The sequence below is a fragment of the Eumetopias jubatus genome, unplaced genomic scaffold, assembly GCF_037043125.1.
Source record: "Eumetopias jubatus isolate StellerSeaLion01/CBP00866 unplaced genomic scaffold, mEumJub1_p1.0 scaffold_14, whole genome shotgun sequence".
Taxonomy (NCBI): Eukaryota; Metazoa; Chordata; class Mammalia; order Carnivora; family Otariidae; genus Eumetopias; species Eumetopias jubatus.
In genome coordinates this window covers 62020657-62038201 of record NW_028274820.1, presented here as the reverse complement: position 1 = coordinate 62038201, position 17545 = coordinate 62020657, and the positions used below count along the sequence as shown (strand labels likewise).

At 40.2% G+C, this 17545-nt stretch overlaps 1 protein-coding gene across 2 annotated transcripts in view; it reads right to left on the bottom strand.

Annotated features, from left to right (window-relative positions):
- The window catches only part of CHN2 (chimerin 2), a 288638-nt gene that overhangs the window by 109274 nt on the left and 161819 nt on the right, over positions 1-17545 (bottom strand). The gene's annotated exons all lie outside the window — the stretch shown is intronic.

Here is a 17545-nt window from a genome sequence, read left to right as displayed (position 1 = left end):
TCATAAGCATCCCAGAAAATATTTTTCAATACATTTTGAGCTTGGGGATTATCACATTGGATTTTTATCACCTAAATATGATAATCTACTTCCATAAGAACTTTGTTTTCTTGTGTTCATGGTGTTAGAATGGGTAAGAAATGAACATGAATTCTCATGTTCAGCTTTTGTTCTTCTAGCCTAACTCCAGGGACACTGAAGATATAGTAGAGCCACGTGGAGTTATGGATTCTCATTGAGGCTTATGGCAGCAAGTTTATGTTTATTTACTAGAGTATAATGGGAGTCTAGCAGCCGTTTCTTTGTCGTCATTTCTGTCCACAATCAAATGGGCAGTTTTCTCAGCAGGGCTCACAGGCACAGTGGTAGGATTTCAAGTACTGGGCAGTTTCCTGGCTCCCTCCATCCTCCAAAGGATGCAGGGGATCTGAGAGGGCATTCAGGAGCCATGGAGCAGAGGAAAAGGTTCAGAAAGGGGGAGTTGAGGACCATATTCACAAGCCTGCCTTGGACAAGCCTCACTGGCATAAAACTCATCATCTAGACATGTCTGAATATATGTTCACTCTTCTGTGCATTTTACACTTGAAAAGCACTGAACCAAGAGAGGGTATTCTTAACTCTTAATCTTCAATGTTTGAGGTCTGCTCAGTGTCATTTACAAAGGAAGATCTAAATAACATCATTAATAGAAGCACAGAGTGTGTAAAAGACACCTCGTTATCTGATGTGTACCGTTACTCTACATGCTGGTAAGCTTTTTAATATGAGATGAATATTTTGCCATTTATATCATTCTATTAGCTTTCAAAGTTCTTTCATACTTTTATGATACTGTAGACATATATCTGCAACACCAACATGCCACAGAAGAAATTTAAACCAGAAAAGTCAGTGGAAGTAAATAATATAAAATGGGTAAGATAGCTCTCCAATCTTTGAAAGTCAATATTCCATTCCTTTGAAATGATTCCCTGTATATAAGGACAATTTTATCTCCATCTTTTTGGCTGAGCCATAATACACATTTGCAAATCTGGGTGTAGCTCCCAGCCCCATTCCCCACTTCTCTCCTCTTATCTCCCCCAAAGAGAAGAGTAATTCATCTGACTTACCAGATGGACAGCATGGGAGAGAGAGCCTACTACTAACTCCTGGCATGCAAATAAGTAGTTCATGAATGTTGAATTTGACTCCAAAGAAGAAAACAGATTGCTTTCAGTTCATTAATCAATCATAAAAATATATGGCATGCTTACTACGTTCAAGGCTCTGTGTTCAGCCCTGTCATCGTTCATGAAACAATAACCTCACAGGTGTGGAGAGGAAAGGTCTGAGCTGCTCAGGGATGTTCTGCATTTGCAGCAGGAGGAAACCAACTTGAGAAATCTAACATAGGCCCCCAAATAGAAAAGTCAGTATTTATGGTGCCTTGAGGGATACAAAGTAAGATCCTGCCTGGAGGACAGTTCGATCTAATTGAGGGACAAATCTGCATATGAAAACCACAAGACCATACAAAAGCACTGAATTGTGTGGGACAGACCACACATGAAATAGAGCCTGGAACAGATCCCAAATATTGCATGGATGTATAGTAAAATATTACTCTTTGTTTATCTGAAATTCAAATTGAACTAGGCATCCTGTTTTTATTTCTTTTTTCCTAAATATGGCAAGTCTACCAGGAAGAGAGGAAAGGTGAAAGTCAGAGACAGTGAAGAGAGAGGATGTGGTCATGCATCAGGTCACTGCTCCCCCTTGCTTAGGGCTGTTTTGATAGCAGTCTGATTCAGTCTTGGATGCCTTTGTTGTCTCTGCCTTTCTTTTTTTTCTTTTTTAAATTTTATTTATTTCTTTGACAGAGAGAGACACAGTGAGAGCAGGAACACAAGCAGGGGGAGTGGGAGAGGGAGAAGCAGGCTTCCTGCGGAGCAGGGAGCCCGATGTGGGACTCGATCCCAGGACCCTGGGACCATGACCTGAGCCGAAGGCAGACGCTTAATGACTGAGCCACCCAGGCGCCCTGTCCCTGCCTTTCTTAAAGATAATATAGCTGTCCTTGTTAAAGTGAGCGAGATAGTGGCTAGGATTAAAACAACAACAACAACAACAACAAACAAACAAAAACCTATTCTTTTCCTAAACTTTTTGCTCACAGGGGTCTAAACATAGTCTCTCTCTCCACACTTTACTAAAGCTTCTAACCACTCAAGAGCTTAAGTTAAATGGCCCTAGAAAAATCATAGAACATCCACATGTTTTCAAGGTGGATAACAGATCTGGGGCACCTGGGTGGCTCAGTCGTTAAGCGTCTGCTTTCGGCTCAGGTCATGATCCCAGGGTCCTAGGATCCAGCTCTGCATTGAGCCCCGCATAGAGCCCCACATCGGGCTCCCTGCTCGGTGGGAAGCCTGCTTCTCCCTCTCCCACTCCCTCTGCTTGTGTTCTCTCTCTGTCAAATAAATAAAATCTTTAAAAAAAAGGTGGATAATAGATCAGACAAGCTGAGTGTCAGGACTCCTAGGAACAAAGGACCTGACTAGACAGACTAGTAACCTCTATACTGTGACCCAGTAATACCCAGAGAAGCCTGACTCGGTCCCCAGGTGAGGCTCTGTGTCAGCCAGTGGGAGAATAGGACTGACCTGTGAAATGTGGATTGATTAAAGAAGATGTAGCACTGAATTTCAGTTTCCAATTGTACGAGATTCTCTTCAGTGAACGAGACAGAAGACAGTTGTTAAATAAAGAGTAAGGCAGCTCAGAAGCTCCTCTCACATTCTCATTGAAGATTATCTTTGTTAAAATCAAGAACTTGATAAAAAAATAGAGGGCTAATTTAGGTAGTCACATGGATTCAGCAAGGGGCAAAAATGTAACAAATCCCAACATGAAAGAAGGTTGGTTCTGGAACATTCCTGCTACTGATTATCTCAGAACAACAACTGGAGTTGGACAGCCCATTACCTTGGTGAACCTGGTCACTGTGGAGATGACTAACAGAAATTGGATCTGCAATGCCTGCTCTTGGGATTTAGTGCTCCAGCTCCAAGAATTGAAAGGAGCCCACCATTTTAAGAAAAATCTAATAACTTGTGGATATATTGCTGAACCCTAAAATACTGGATCCTTAGATGATCTACCTGGCTCAGAAAGGAATACCTCTCTTTACGGAAGAACACCGAGCAGATGATCAGTGAAAAAACAAACACATGAAATGGGTCTTCCCGAAGCACAGGTGAATTCGGTATATGTGGTGTAACCATGCAGATTCTTTTTAAAAATATAATTGGTGAAGATTTTATTCTACATAAGCATCATCTATGGGAGGACAGTGCCCCAAGGTGGCAATACTTGCCATTGATGTCAGTGTTGATCATAACATTTTGGAATTCCTCTTTTGGAACTTTCTTAAGACTTATCATGCTTTCTCTTGAATAACCTTACAGCTGCCTTTCTCAAAGTGTGGTCTGGTCATTCAAAACAGAAACTTCAGAATGCTTATTAAAGATAACAGATTAGGAATCTACTACTACTCCCTCCTTCAGACCAACTGAACCAGAATTACTGAGGGAGGGTGCTGCTATTTGTTATTTGATTAAGCTCTAGATAATGCTTAAGCATACACTAAAGTCAGAATCACCAGTATATGGAAACAACATATCTGTTTTTTGAGTTGAGAGTAGCTGTTATTTCAGCAAACAGGCAGAAGTTATTCAGAGCCAAATTCAGTAAAAAGGGAAGTGATCCAACCAGGAAATACATTTGAGACAAAAATGAGGGGCATGATCCTAAGATAATAAAATCTGTACTATATCCTGTTCTGAAGGTATTTTAGAAGAGACATTCCCAACATGCTCTGAGCAATGGGACCTCAGCAGAAATAAAACATGGCTTCCCAAGATGATGGACTGGAAAGGGACCACATTCACATAAGCTACGTGTTAAAGTAAAATCTATTTTATGACTTTACAGTCACACCTCAAATATAATTATTGCCAGTACTGTGACTACTGAAAATGGTTTTAGTCCCGTCTAGTCCTGTTCATACCCTCCATACACCGTGTTCCTACTGATCTACAGCCAATGCAAATGTTATGGCTTCTTGCCGGAGGGTCTCATCACCCCACATTCATCCTATGCTCCAATCAAACAGAGTTACTTGCAGTTACATAATTTGCTCTCTCCAATATGTCCCCTGTTTTTCATGTTCTTATTTAAAGATTCTGAACTTTCTTTTAATAAAATAGGGGCAGATCACGTGATGGTTGAAAGGGCAGGCTCTAGATTCACACTGTCTGGCTTTGATGCCAAATCTGTGTATCCACAAGCAAGTTACTAATCTCTCCGTTCCTCTGTTTCCTCATCTTTAAAATGGACATGATAATAAAAGTACACCTGCCTCATTGAGCTGTTGTAATAATTAAATGAGTAAATACGTGCAACGTGCTTGTAGCAGTGGTTGGGACACAGAGCAATTCAATGATAATTAGCTATTACTGGTATCCAGAAAGGGCCTCCCTGCACAGGAAGAAAAGTTAGGCCATTCTTTTTTTTAATTATTTATTTTTAAATTTTTAATTCAAGTATAATTAACATACAGTATTATATTAGGCCCATTCTTTTCTGTGCTCTCACAGCTCTTTTTATATTTTAAAATATATACTTGCTCATTTCTTCTCTAACTATGAGTTTTTTGAAGCAGCAATTTTGGTCTTCATCATCATTATATTCCCAGGATTTTGCCTCTGGTCTGGCACAGAATGAGTGTAGTTCTCTGAATCTAATCCACTCTTAAAAAGGTGTCAGGCAGCAAAGTGTCAAACAACAAGAGCCTATATCCCATTATTTTTAAATAGAAAAAAGTAATTTATTCAAAAATATCGATTTCCCAAATATTACTAAAATGCCTTTAAGTAACTATAAAACAATCTGATAAGGATTTCTGCCTACTATAAAATATTTAAAGCCTAATTACATAGTTGTTTAACACTTAACAGAGTAATTAACAGGTATATTGGTATGTAGTCCACTGCTGAAGAGAATAGGAACCTCATTATCCTATACTGAGCAGGTACTATAAAAAAAATACTATCTGGGTTAGACCTGGATTGGTAGTGCCCCCTGGTATCTGGCCTAAACAAATACCAAAGGGCCAATCCCTCAGGGAAAAAGTAGAGAGAATTATGGATATCATGTGCAATGTGCTTAAACACAAAACCAGGTCGATAAAGAGAACAGAGATACTCGAGAAGCCCCCTTCCATCTCCTAGCTCCCTGCTCCTCAAAGCGTGATCCTGGGACCAGCAGCGCTGGCCTCACCTTGGAGCTTGTTAGGAATGCAGCATCTGCGTTTTGTAGGGGAGTCATGGGCACATGAAAGTTTGAGAAGCTGCCTGTGCACATGAGAATGTATCATAGCAGGTGAGAACTTGTTACAGCAGGTTTTTAGCCGGGAGAATGATTTTGGCTAAAACTTTCTGTTGAGTTGCTATAGCAGCTATTCTGATAGAGAGTGTTTGGAGAGCAAAGGATGCCTGTGCTCAATACATGTTTGCAGAATGAGGCAAAGATTATGAAGGCAGAGCCCTGGTGTCAATTCAATTGCTGTGTGACCCTGAGTAGGTTATTAAACTGCTTTGCATCTCATTTTCCTCAATTTCCAATAAAACTGGGGTTATAAAAATGTACTATTTTAATAAAGCTCAGATGAGATAATGCACATAAAGAACTGTAGGGCTGGGGACATCGTGGTAATAGGTTAGCATTTACTCAGTGCCTACCCTGTGCCAGCAACTGTCCTTAGGCTTTCACATGTGTGTCTGTCTCATTGAAGTCCCCAGACAACCCTATGAGGTAAGTGAATGCCACTATTTTGCAGATAGCCACTAAATAACTAGCCTGAGGTCATGGAACTGGGAAAGGGCTTCAGACCCAGCACAGACACCTCGAACGACCGTGATTCCCATCATCTTTGGAGTAAATACCAACCAATGCTGATGCCTTTGTTGGCAGGTGCACAATTCTCCACTTTGGTCACATATTAGATTATCTGAATTGTCCTTAACTTTTCTTTGCCAGGATTGAACACTCTAAAATCTCTTTGGAATGAACTGAGTTCTGTCCATGAGTTAACAAATGAGGATTTGTCATAAATTTGCCTAGATGTAGTGATACTTTGGGTCTCTCAACTGTTTCCCTGTAATTTAAAATTTTATGTATTCCCAGCTACCTGGTTTATTTTCCAATTTATTCTTCTACTTTTGAGGAATAATTCTCAGCATTTTGCAAAGCTTGAGAGAACAGTAGGGTGACAGCTGCATAGTGAGAGACAAGAAGCATAATCCTTAAATGAGTTTGCTTTATAGTCAGATTATCATTGCCTAGATAAACACAAGTTCTTTTATATTCAACACAAAGACATTTAAAGGATATTGTGAGTCCTCTGTAAACAAGGTTTCCAATTATTGAAAAAAACAAAGCTTTTATATTCCCTCAGCAGCTGGTATATGTTAAGTTTTTACTTAACAGAAATAATTTTAAAACCCAATTTAGCAACCTCATACACCGGGCAGTTAGACTGCTGAATTTTCTGAGATACAGATCAAGTTCGGGAGAAAAGGCTTTGATGGGGGGATTTATATTGGTGATGTTGGGCACTTTTATCCAGAAAAAAAAAATACGGATAACGCCCTTCTAATTAAAAATCAAAGTTCTCTATTGAAAAGGACAGAAAGAAAATGCAAGTACTGAGATTCATATTCTTATAGTCAAAGTGCATAGTATACAATGAAAATTGAGCAAACTTTAAAATCTACTGTTTCTTTTCATCTAGAATCGAAGGCCTTCTTTTTCTTTATGGCATTACTTTAAGGCTTCTAGAATTCTGATGGGGCACTGATGGGGTAAATTCCTTCCTGTCTTGACTGCAATGTATTATAGAAATATCTACTGGCTAGTCTTTCTGTAATAAACCTCCTTAAAATGTTACCAATGGCTTTCCAAAGTTCTGTAAGTAGATACAAGTCAGGCACTTTAATAACCTGGTATAAATATTCTGCTAATTTATAGAGGTACACAGTATATCAGATTAGGGGTGCTCAGGACCAGAGCAGTTCCCATTCATTTGGTTTGTTTTCTGTCTCCTTTTTTTTTCCCCAGATTTTTCCAGGAATTGTGATGTAAAAATCAGTCATAATATTAGAACAAATAAGAAGTAAAAGAATTTTCTTAGACCAGTGGTTCTCAACTGGGAGGGTGGGTGGTGTTTTTGTTCCCCGGCGGATATTTGGCAATGTCTGGAGATAGTTTCGATTGTCATGAGGGAAGGGTGCTACTAGCATGTAGTGGGTAGAGTCCAGGGATGTTGGGAAAATCCTGCAATGCACAGGACAGCCCCCACCCTCTCCTACAATAAAGAATTATTCCAGCCAAAATATCTATGGTGCCGAGCCTGAGAAACCCTGTTTTAGACAAAAAAGAACTTTAGACTCATGAACATTCCCAAGAAAGATTATTCAAAAAATTTTTTTGGACCAAAACACAAACAAGCAATAAATACTTTAAATACACAAAGTAAAGTGGAGTAAAAAGAAGGTAAGAGGAAATATTTATGAGAACACGGAAAATTTATAAAATTGGCTTTTAAGAAAAGACTGACCCTTCCAACTACTCAGCGAAATAGCTCAGGTAAATACCAAACTGAATGGACCAAAATCTCAATAAGATAAAGAAGGAAACCCCCGTTCCTCCCTTGAAAAAAATTGTAAACAACCTGAAATACAGAAAACATTAAGAAAAAAATTTAAGTTATTACTTGGGAGTAACCATCCATGCTATGCATACATGTGAACTAATGTTTAAATCCCTTACTGCTATGGGATTTCATGCCTCACAGCATGTTCCTTTGAAACTCTGCCCTGATCACTGGGTTGGAAACAAAACTTCCACTGCACATGGCTTCCCCAGTCACAGAGGAACCTCTCTGCCCCGGGGAGCTGAATGGCTGGCTGTCCAATACCTTAGTGGTGTCCTGAGGTTTCATTATATAAGCAACCATACAAAATATTCATCATAAAAGAGGAAGGCGAATTACCCAAATTAGCTGTGTTTGGATTTGGAAAATAATGATAGGGCAACTACACCCAGACACGCACATTCAAATGCCCCACCTCGCACATCAGCCCTTTGTTTCTGGCTCTGGTTTTCCCCAGGCTCAGACCTACTGACACTGACTTAGAACCTGGGAGGGCGGGGCTTGGGAGGAGGAGAGGAAGATCCAACACTTTAACAGGCACCTTCAATATGTGTGCTACAGTTCTCCAAAAAGCAAGTCACACAGCACTTGATATTCCCTTTTTGCAGATGAGGAGAGAAAAGCCCATATGGTTGGATTACTTGAAGATCACACAGTGGCATGGAGAGGAGATCCAAACCAACACCTGATGGATGCCGAAGTCTATAGTCTTTTTTTACACCAAAAGGAGGGGAAATTGTCCAGGGGACAACAGAGGTGATGCACTCAGGAAAATCCTTGATTCTGCTATAATAAATAGGTGGATTGACCGCCAAATTGTTAGACTCATAAAAGGGCCTGTTCTGGAGACCTGTGTGAGCTGACTTACCAGCAGATATTCTATTACATGTGATGGCCAACCTCCTTTACTCTTCATCCCTCTGAATGGTACCACCAGATCATCATCCATCCACCTAGTGCCCAAGCTAGAAACTGCCATCCCAGATTCCTTCCTCTCTCCCAATCCCACCTGTACTCTGTCACTAAATCCTGCCCACTGTATGTAATTCCTTACTCTTGAAATGGTCTCTTTCTTTCCATGTCCACCATGCTATCTATTCACCTGAACCATTGTAATAGTCTTTTTACAGGTTTTCCTGTCTATACTTTTATCACTCTCCAATCTTTCATACTAAAGTCAGAAAATGCAAATCTCATCAAGTTCTTTGCTCAGAATTCTTCACTGGCTCCCCACTGCCAAGTAGTCAAACCTACACAACTCGGTGAGTCCATCCCACACCACCCTACTTATAAGTGGTACCTCTTCACCTTGGCATACCCCCTCTCTATTTTCTGCCTTATTTTTTTCCCATGACACTTGTCATCATCTGAGATACTATGTATTTTACTTGCAGGTTTATTGCCAATCTTTTTCTTTCAAATGGAAACTATACAAGGATAAAAACTTTTATGGTTTGCTTATTGCTATTATCCCCAGAGTCTAGAACACAACTGACACATGGTAGGTGCTCCATAAATATTTGTTGAGTGAATAAGTGAATGGCAGACAGGATTTTCTCGCATGGTCTTGCTTGTGTATCCAGAATATGTCCCGACCAGCACACACACTCTTGCCCTCCACATCCTTATTCCCCAATTCTTTATGTTCCTGCCACAGAGATCGTTGTAGTTTCTGAAACACATCCTGTTTAGTCATACATTCCAATCATTCTTTGGACGGATATTTCCTCTGCTTGGAATTCTAATACTTGCTCTCCAACCCATCTATGCCTTAACCTGGCAAAATCTCACTGATCTTAAAAATAAGGGGAAATTGTCTTTTTATTTATTTATTTATTTATTTATTTATTTTTCAAGCGTAATTAACATGCAGTGTTGTATTAGTTTCAGGTGCACCATATAATGATTCAACAATTCTGTACATTACTCAGTGCTCATCACAATAAGTATACTCTTGATCCCCTTCACCTATTTCACCCATCCCCCACCCACCTCCCCTCTGGCCGCCACCAGTTCTCTATATTTAAGAGTGTTTTTTTGTTTGTTCTGTTTATTAAATTCCACATATGAGTGAAATCATATGGTATTTGTCTCTCTGATGGACTTATGTCACTTAGCAGTACACTCTCTAGATCCATCCACATCGTTGCAAATGGCAAGATTTCATTCTTTTTTATGGCTGAGTAATATTCCATTGTGTATATACACCACATCTTCTTTATCTATTCATCTATTGATGGGCACTTGGGCTGCTTCCATCTTGGCTATTGTAAATAATGCTGCTATAAACATAGGGGTACATGTATCTTTTCAAATTTGTGTTTTTGCATTCTTTGGGTAAATACCCAGTAGTGGAATTCCTGGGTCATATGATAATTCTAATTTTAATTTTTTGAAGAACCTTCATTCTGTTCTCCACAGTGGCTGCACCAGCTTGCATTCCCACCAATTGTGGACAAGCGTTCCTTTTTCTCCACATCCTTGCCAATGCTTGTTATTTCATGTATTATATATATAATATATAATATATATATTTTATATATATATTATATATATATACGCACACACAATGGAAATATTACTCAGTCATAAAAAAAGAATGGGATCTTGCCTTTTGAGACAATATGAACGAACCCAGAGGGTATTTTGTTAGGTGAAATAAGTCAGAGAAAGACAAATACCATACAATTTCACTTACATGTGGAATCTAAAAAACAAAACAAATGAATAAACAAACAAAAAGCAGAAACTGATCCATAAATACAGAGAACAAGTTGATGGTTGCCAGAGGTGGGGGGGGATGGACAAAATGGGTGAAGGACAGTGGGAGATACAGGCTTCTGGTTATGAAATGAATAACTCATGGCAATAAGAGGTACAGCACAGGGAATACAGTCAAGAGTATTATAATAGTGTTGTATGGTGACAGATGGTAGCTACACTTGTGGTGAGCAGAGCATAATGTATAAACTTGTTGAATCACTATATTTTACACCTGAAACTAATGTAACATAGTATGCTAACTATACTTCAATAAAAATAAATAAATGGATAAATAAATAAATGTAAAAAAAGTAAATACGAGGTAAAATGCTGCCATCTTGGGAAAAATCTTTTCTGGCTGCCTCAAACTAGCTAGGTATTATTTCTTATCCTCCTTTTGAACTAAAGGCCTGAGTTAGGGCCATAATCTTAGTGGAATTGGGATTGTTGGTCTTTATGACCTCTAGAAGTGAGCTCCTTGAGGGAAAGCCTCCTGTCTTTCTCTGTTGTCCTGATACCCAATGGGTATCTTGCACGGCGCTCTGCTTCAATAGAAGTAATTGACTGGCTGAAAGACAGCTCTGTTGGAGTTGATTCTTGCATGCATGGCAACAATACAACAACAGTAATAATTGCTAATAGTTATTAAGAACTTTTATTGTCCCAAGGCATTATCCTAAGCACTTTCTTTACATATATTAACCCATTCAATCCTCATGACTATCTAGTAGGTAAGATCTATTACAACCATTGACAAAGGATGAATTGAGATAGAGAGAAGCAGAGTAGAAAGCAGACTATATTATCCTGGGGCTTGGACTCTGGTCATCACACTCTATTGCCTGGAAGTGCATCAGTCCTGCTTCCTGGGTCCCTGGAGATGTCCTGCTTCACATATCCTTCCCCAAGCCCTTTGTTCAGCTTGTCTTTCTATTAAGGTAATTTATTCATATCCTTCCAACTACGCTCTATCCCCCATCTTTTTTTTTTTCCTCTAGCCAGAATTTTTTTCCCAAGCCAGAATCGATTTCTGTTGCTCACAACAGAATCCTAAGTGATATTCCCATTAAATCCCAACCTCCAAGGCTGGAGCCAGGGTGGTTGTAAGGTTTACCAAGCTCTACAGGGAATTCTGACACACATATTAGTACCGGGAAGCACAAATTTGGACAGCGGTTCCAAAACATGGAGAGAATGAATACCTTCCTGGAAGCTTGGGATATCTTCCTGAGGCTTCTATATTGATTTTGACCCAGTCTACATGGATTTTGATCCAATCTATGTGGATTTTGATCCTTTTCTCACTGTAGGCTTCCAAGAACACCCAAAAGCCTATCTATGGGTGGTACTCATCTCTCTAGCTGGCCCAGAGCATCTTCCCATCAGCTCATTCTGACCCAGTCTTCCTTGCTACATCTTCCCTGGCACCCATTTCTTGGCTTTCTGTGTTGGCCCCCACCACTCACCTTGAGCCCTCCTTGCATGGACAACCCAAATAGGTATACTGCTCTGACTCTGCCCTATTACTGTTTGGCTTTGTAGTCATCCTCTGGCATCCTCAAGCCACAGCTCTACATAAGATGGCTCTTTCCCTCCATCAAGCCAAATCCCATGGAGGTCAGCCATGTTGGCCAGACTGGCTGGCTGGCCTCCCACCAGGGCAGGAGAATCAAACATGATGAGTCCATCTGTCCATTCTCCTGATACTTCCTACAGACCAACACTGTATTTCAAAAAATCCCAAAACGGAGAATCAAAATTCAGGACTTAATCATGGATAGAAATTTTAGGCTAACATCTAATCTCATATTCTTCTTGCTTAAAAATACATTTTCCCCCTTCCTTTGGTCTTTGGTGCAGATGAAAACCTGAGACTATTCTCTATAGGATAAGGTTTCCACTATTAAAAGCCATCTCCATGTCACCTAATTGCTTGTTCTTCCTCCCACTAAATAATTCTTGTTCTTTTAACTTTTTTTTAATAGATCTTATTTCCAATCCTTAATTCATCTTCATTATTCTCCTTGGAACACTTTTTAAATTCTCCAAATACCTCCTGGGTTCAAAAAGCTTGAAGTACCCAACAGAATTGAATCAAATCAAGGAAAACTTAATGCTGCTATTAAATTTCTAGGGGGGAAGAAAGATTGGGCGAGTATATTCCTTTAATTCCTCATTCTTGTTAGTAAATTCCTTCCTTCAGAACTTAATAGTGTTTGGTTTAAGTGGTCCTGTATGTACTTTGGAAAAGGCAAAGAATACCCATCATTCTCTTTTTTTCTCCTCAGTTTTTTCCTCCCTCCTTCTAGAGTAAGAGTATTTAAATCTAAGTATCCAGTGTAAGTATTCAAATGCATGTGTTCCAACTGATGAATAAAACGAATCCACCTGAAGAAAAAGAAAGGCGGACAGAACTAAGGAGGTGGTAGAAATGAAAGATTGTCTAGCGAAATGTCCTCAATCTATTTTGCATTATAATCTTTCTTTGGAGCCATTTTACATGTTTTTTCCCTTCCTAATCATCTCTCCCACATGGAATTTTAATACTACAGACAGACTGTATATCTCTCTGTGCTTTACACATTAGAAGAGTGTGCTCCCTTAAGAAGTGATGCTCCCCCCTCGCCCTTGGGGTTAATATCACCCTGATAGAGAACTCATTGTCTGATGAGATCAGTGGGGCTTTCAGAACACTTTTAACATTCCTTCTCCCTCCAGGAAGGTGGAATATGCAGTTCAGAGTGGTAAATTAGTTTGCTCACAGTCCTACCCAGGGCTAACAGCAGATTTAGGAAACACAGTCCCTGCTTTCAGGTCCAATACTCATTCCTCTATATGATGATGATGCCATAAAATCTGGAAGCCTGTTCTCTATTATTTTAAAAAATTACCTAAATTAGCATTTCTGAAAGAGGCACTCCCCCCCCTAAAATAATTCCCCATATGGCAATAAATAAGAATGAAAGTGCCTTATTAATAAATGTCCTTGCTTTTGAGTTCTTTTCCTGGTGAATTAGTCCATGTTTCAAATCCTTGAGCTAGCTTTATGGTGCTTCCAGCAGCCCTGACATGAGACACGCTCGGGCTGTTCAAGGGCCGTGCACCCAAGAGATTGTTTTTGTTCCCTGGGACAGGGCACATCCTGCCATTGCTCTTCTTGCACAATCTTTGTTTTTTCTTCTTGACCTTTTATTACGAAAATGTTCATACATACAGAAAAACCGAAAACTTTTACAGCAAACACTCATGCACACCACTTAGATTCTATAATATTTGCTGTACTTGCTTTATGACATACCTATTTATTCATCCCTTTGTCCATCCATTAATTCAACTTTTTTAGGGGATGTATGTCATAATAAGTGGCACACATAGCCTTCTTTCCCCCAAATGCGTCAGCATGCAAATCATTCATCAGAATTCAATAACATACAGACTTTTCACAGGAGGGTAATACCAGTTTTGTTCTTGAAATTAAAGAATGCAAGTTTGTTTACATGTTCAGGTGGCATTCCTGGATCAACAGATTCTACATGCCTCTTTAATTTCCTGCTTATGGAGTTGGCCAACTTTTCTAACAGGCTACCATTTCTTGATGGGAGAAAGTGGCCACGAGAAAGTTGGAAAGGAGTACCTGCTTATTGTCACTGCCTTGGCCTCGTCCATCAATTTACATGTGCTAGACATGAAGGCCAAAATGTTTCTTAAAATGGCTTGGTATCAAATTCATCCCGAATAACAGGACTAAAATTCCCTCTCTTTTGCTAACATCTATATAGTGTTTGGGAGATGGTAGAAATGGAAGACCAGTGCTTCCCATATGTAAATGCCAGGCACTGTTAAGTGCTTTACATATATTAACTGACTCCCAAGTTACTTGTAGTGCAACACTAAGGGCTGGCAAACTTTTTCTGGCAAGACCTAGATAGTAAATACTTCAGCCCTTAAGGACCATAGAAGTTGAAACTGTCTGTTTCAAGTACTCAGTTTGCCAGGGGAGCATAAAAGCTGCCATAGACAACATGTAAAGGAATGAGCATTGCTGGGTTCCATTAAAACTTGATTTACCAAAATTGTCAACCGGCTATAGTCTGCCAATGCCTCTGCTAGGCTAACAAATGTTAGAGTCCATTCTTTACAATCGGTGTCAGGACATCTTATTGTTAGCTCAAAACTCAGAGCCCGTCAATGTCTCCAAGGCCTTTTTGTTTAATGGTAGGTCAAATCATCTCTTTGTATTCATGCCCTTCCAGCTCTTACTGTACTGCGAAGGGAGAGTCATTAATTTTTAATCTATGAGATACTGGTGCCAACTTAAAAATCGAACTGAACTAAGGTGGAAAATGGTTGAAATATACTGTTAAACAGACTAAGACTGAAACACTAAGGGATCTGACCTGCAACCTTGAAATGAAAGATATTGTGGGAGCATCGTTAAGCATGGTCTTTGAGACATCATGGAGCCCTGAGGACCACAACAAGAGCAAAGGGACAAACCAGAAAAGTGTAACTACAGACTTGGTAGAAATACCCAGGGAGATAGGAGAACAATTCATCAAAAAATCGATGTGTAATTACCTAGAAGGACACAAGGTGCTGGATGGCAACCAATATGCCTTTGTCTGGCTGTGCCAAGGCTGCTCAATTTCCTTCCAAGTGGATGAGGAGATGACACTGGCTATGTAAATAAGGAGGAAGAAAGAGATACCATCGCTAAAGGAAAGCTTGCTATTCTGTCCAACAAGACAGGGAGATGCAATGGACTTAGAGCTAATGTCAAGTGACACTGTGATTTGTTAAAGGACACAGCCAAAGGTGATGGATTACCAATGGCTCAGTGTCAGCCTGGAGACGATGAGGGGAGTGGTAGATTGAGGCACGGAGGTGGGGCCAGGAGAGTACCAGTGCTGGACGGACTTTTATTAGCAAATTAGCCACCTACAATCCTGAATTGAGAAATGCTCATGAAGCACACAGAGGATCCACTGAGTAAAGAGACTACCACCTTGGGATACAGAAATATAATTCAAAGTATTCCTGACATAATGATAATGGATTTGCTATTTCCATTAATGGAAATGTCCATTAAAAGCAAGAGTAAATTATCAAGGATTTGTGCATAGTCACAAGACAAGGAAAACATCTAAAAAGAGCTGGAGTTCATAATAGTATGTACTGAATATGAACAAACATGAGTATGAATCATATTAGAATGGAATTTAAATATTTTTTAACTGTAAACATAGCATAACACTAAGAAGTATAACAAACTGGGGGGTGAGGTGGGTATAAGAAACCAGGCTACATTAAGTACTGACCATACTCATACAAGGATTCACATTTGGCCTCTGCCACGTTCCAGGGTATGGGAAAGCTAGACATAGCAAAGAAAGGCAAAAGCAAAATATTCTTTTAAAAGGTAGAAAATAACATCCAGGAGGAAATATATCTAGACAACAAAAGAAGGCTTTGGGGTGACTTGGCATCTACTTTGAAGTCCACAACGAGTCTAGCACAGTGCTAGGAAAACAGGAAGCATCATCAGGGAACAAAGCATCTTGATTCCTCTATCCTAGAGGCCAGGGAAGGGAGCAGGACATAGACAACAGAGGGGATGAGAACACTGGTTACAACAGTGGTCCTCACACTTGAGCGAGTGTTAGGATGACCTGCAGGACTTGTTAAAACCCAGATTTCTGGGCCCCATCTTCAGGTTTGTGATTCAGAAGTTCTGGGGTGAGCAAGGGAATCTGCATTTCTGACAAGTTCCCAGATGATGCTGTAGCTGCTCGTCCTGGGACCACAGCTGAGAAGCACTGGGTTAGAAGGCCAGTCCCAGATTTGGTCTGGGTTTGACTCAGACTCTGCCCCTCCTGTGCTGCATCCCCTTTCCTCTTGGAATTCCCATGAAGAATGCCATGTGATAAACTCAAACTCAGCACTCAGGGCACAGCGAGCCCACCAAGTGTGTTAATTCTCATTCCTATGAAAAGACTGACAACATGTAAATAATTCAGCAATATCATTTAGGGTAGTCCCATTAAAATTGGAACGGTCGGAGAATATACCATCCACACTTTTCTGATGGGAAGTAGAGTCAAGCTTACAAATCTGGTTTCAAACATCTCACTGCTTGGTTAGCCGGGCCATACTAGCCTAGGAGACGAGGCTTGCCCAGGGCCAAGTGTGGCTTATCCTTTATCAGCATTATTTCTCAGTTAATGTTTAACCGGGTGAGTAAATGCAAAGCATGTCTTTAAAACCTCACTAGTGCACCCAGGGCTTTGTACCTGGCTCCCCTTCCCAGATAAGCCTGGCCACACCTGAAATTTTGCTGGACCTGACCTCTGAGTCACGGAGCAGACATACTGTGAGTTGCTCTAGATAACAACTGCTGTGGAAGTGAGACATCTGCTTCCTGTTTGGATGTGTAAGGTTGGCCCTATGAAAGCCAGCACCTCCTCATGACCACTGTGCTGTAGTCTGGACCGCCCCACCCTCTGCCTCCACTCCTCATCGGGGAGTGATGGATCTTGGGTTTTGGCTGTCACAGGTGAGGAAAGGGTAAGAGAGCATGTCCTGTAATCCCTGATGCTCTCGGTTGTTCTTTTCTTCCTAAAACAACTAACTACACAATGTAGTATTTCACCTCAAGTAACTCTATAAAGGAATACACATTTTCAAGTTTGATTTTCAGAAATAAAAATCACCCAGAGAGATCAAGGAAGCTTCTCAAGAAATTTTACTTATTATCAATCACCGTTTAATCTCCCTGTTCATTTTCCTTATTCGGTTTTAAGAAGAAACCTTCCACTTTTGCCTCAATTTATGCTTCAGCGTATATACTGTTCTTTGGTGGCTCTCTCCAGTTCAGCCCACCTGTCCCCTTGGCTCAGAGCCCCTGAATCTCTGAATTCAGTAGCAGCTTGTCATCAGGAACCCCTTATCCTCTGTTCATGGTATCACTTGGAAATGATTAAATATTTATAGGTGCAAACATGCAGGGTCTGCATTACATTAGAA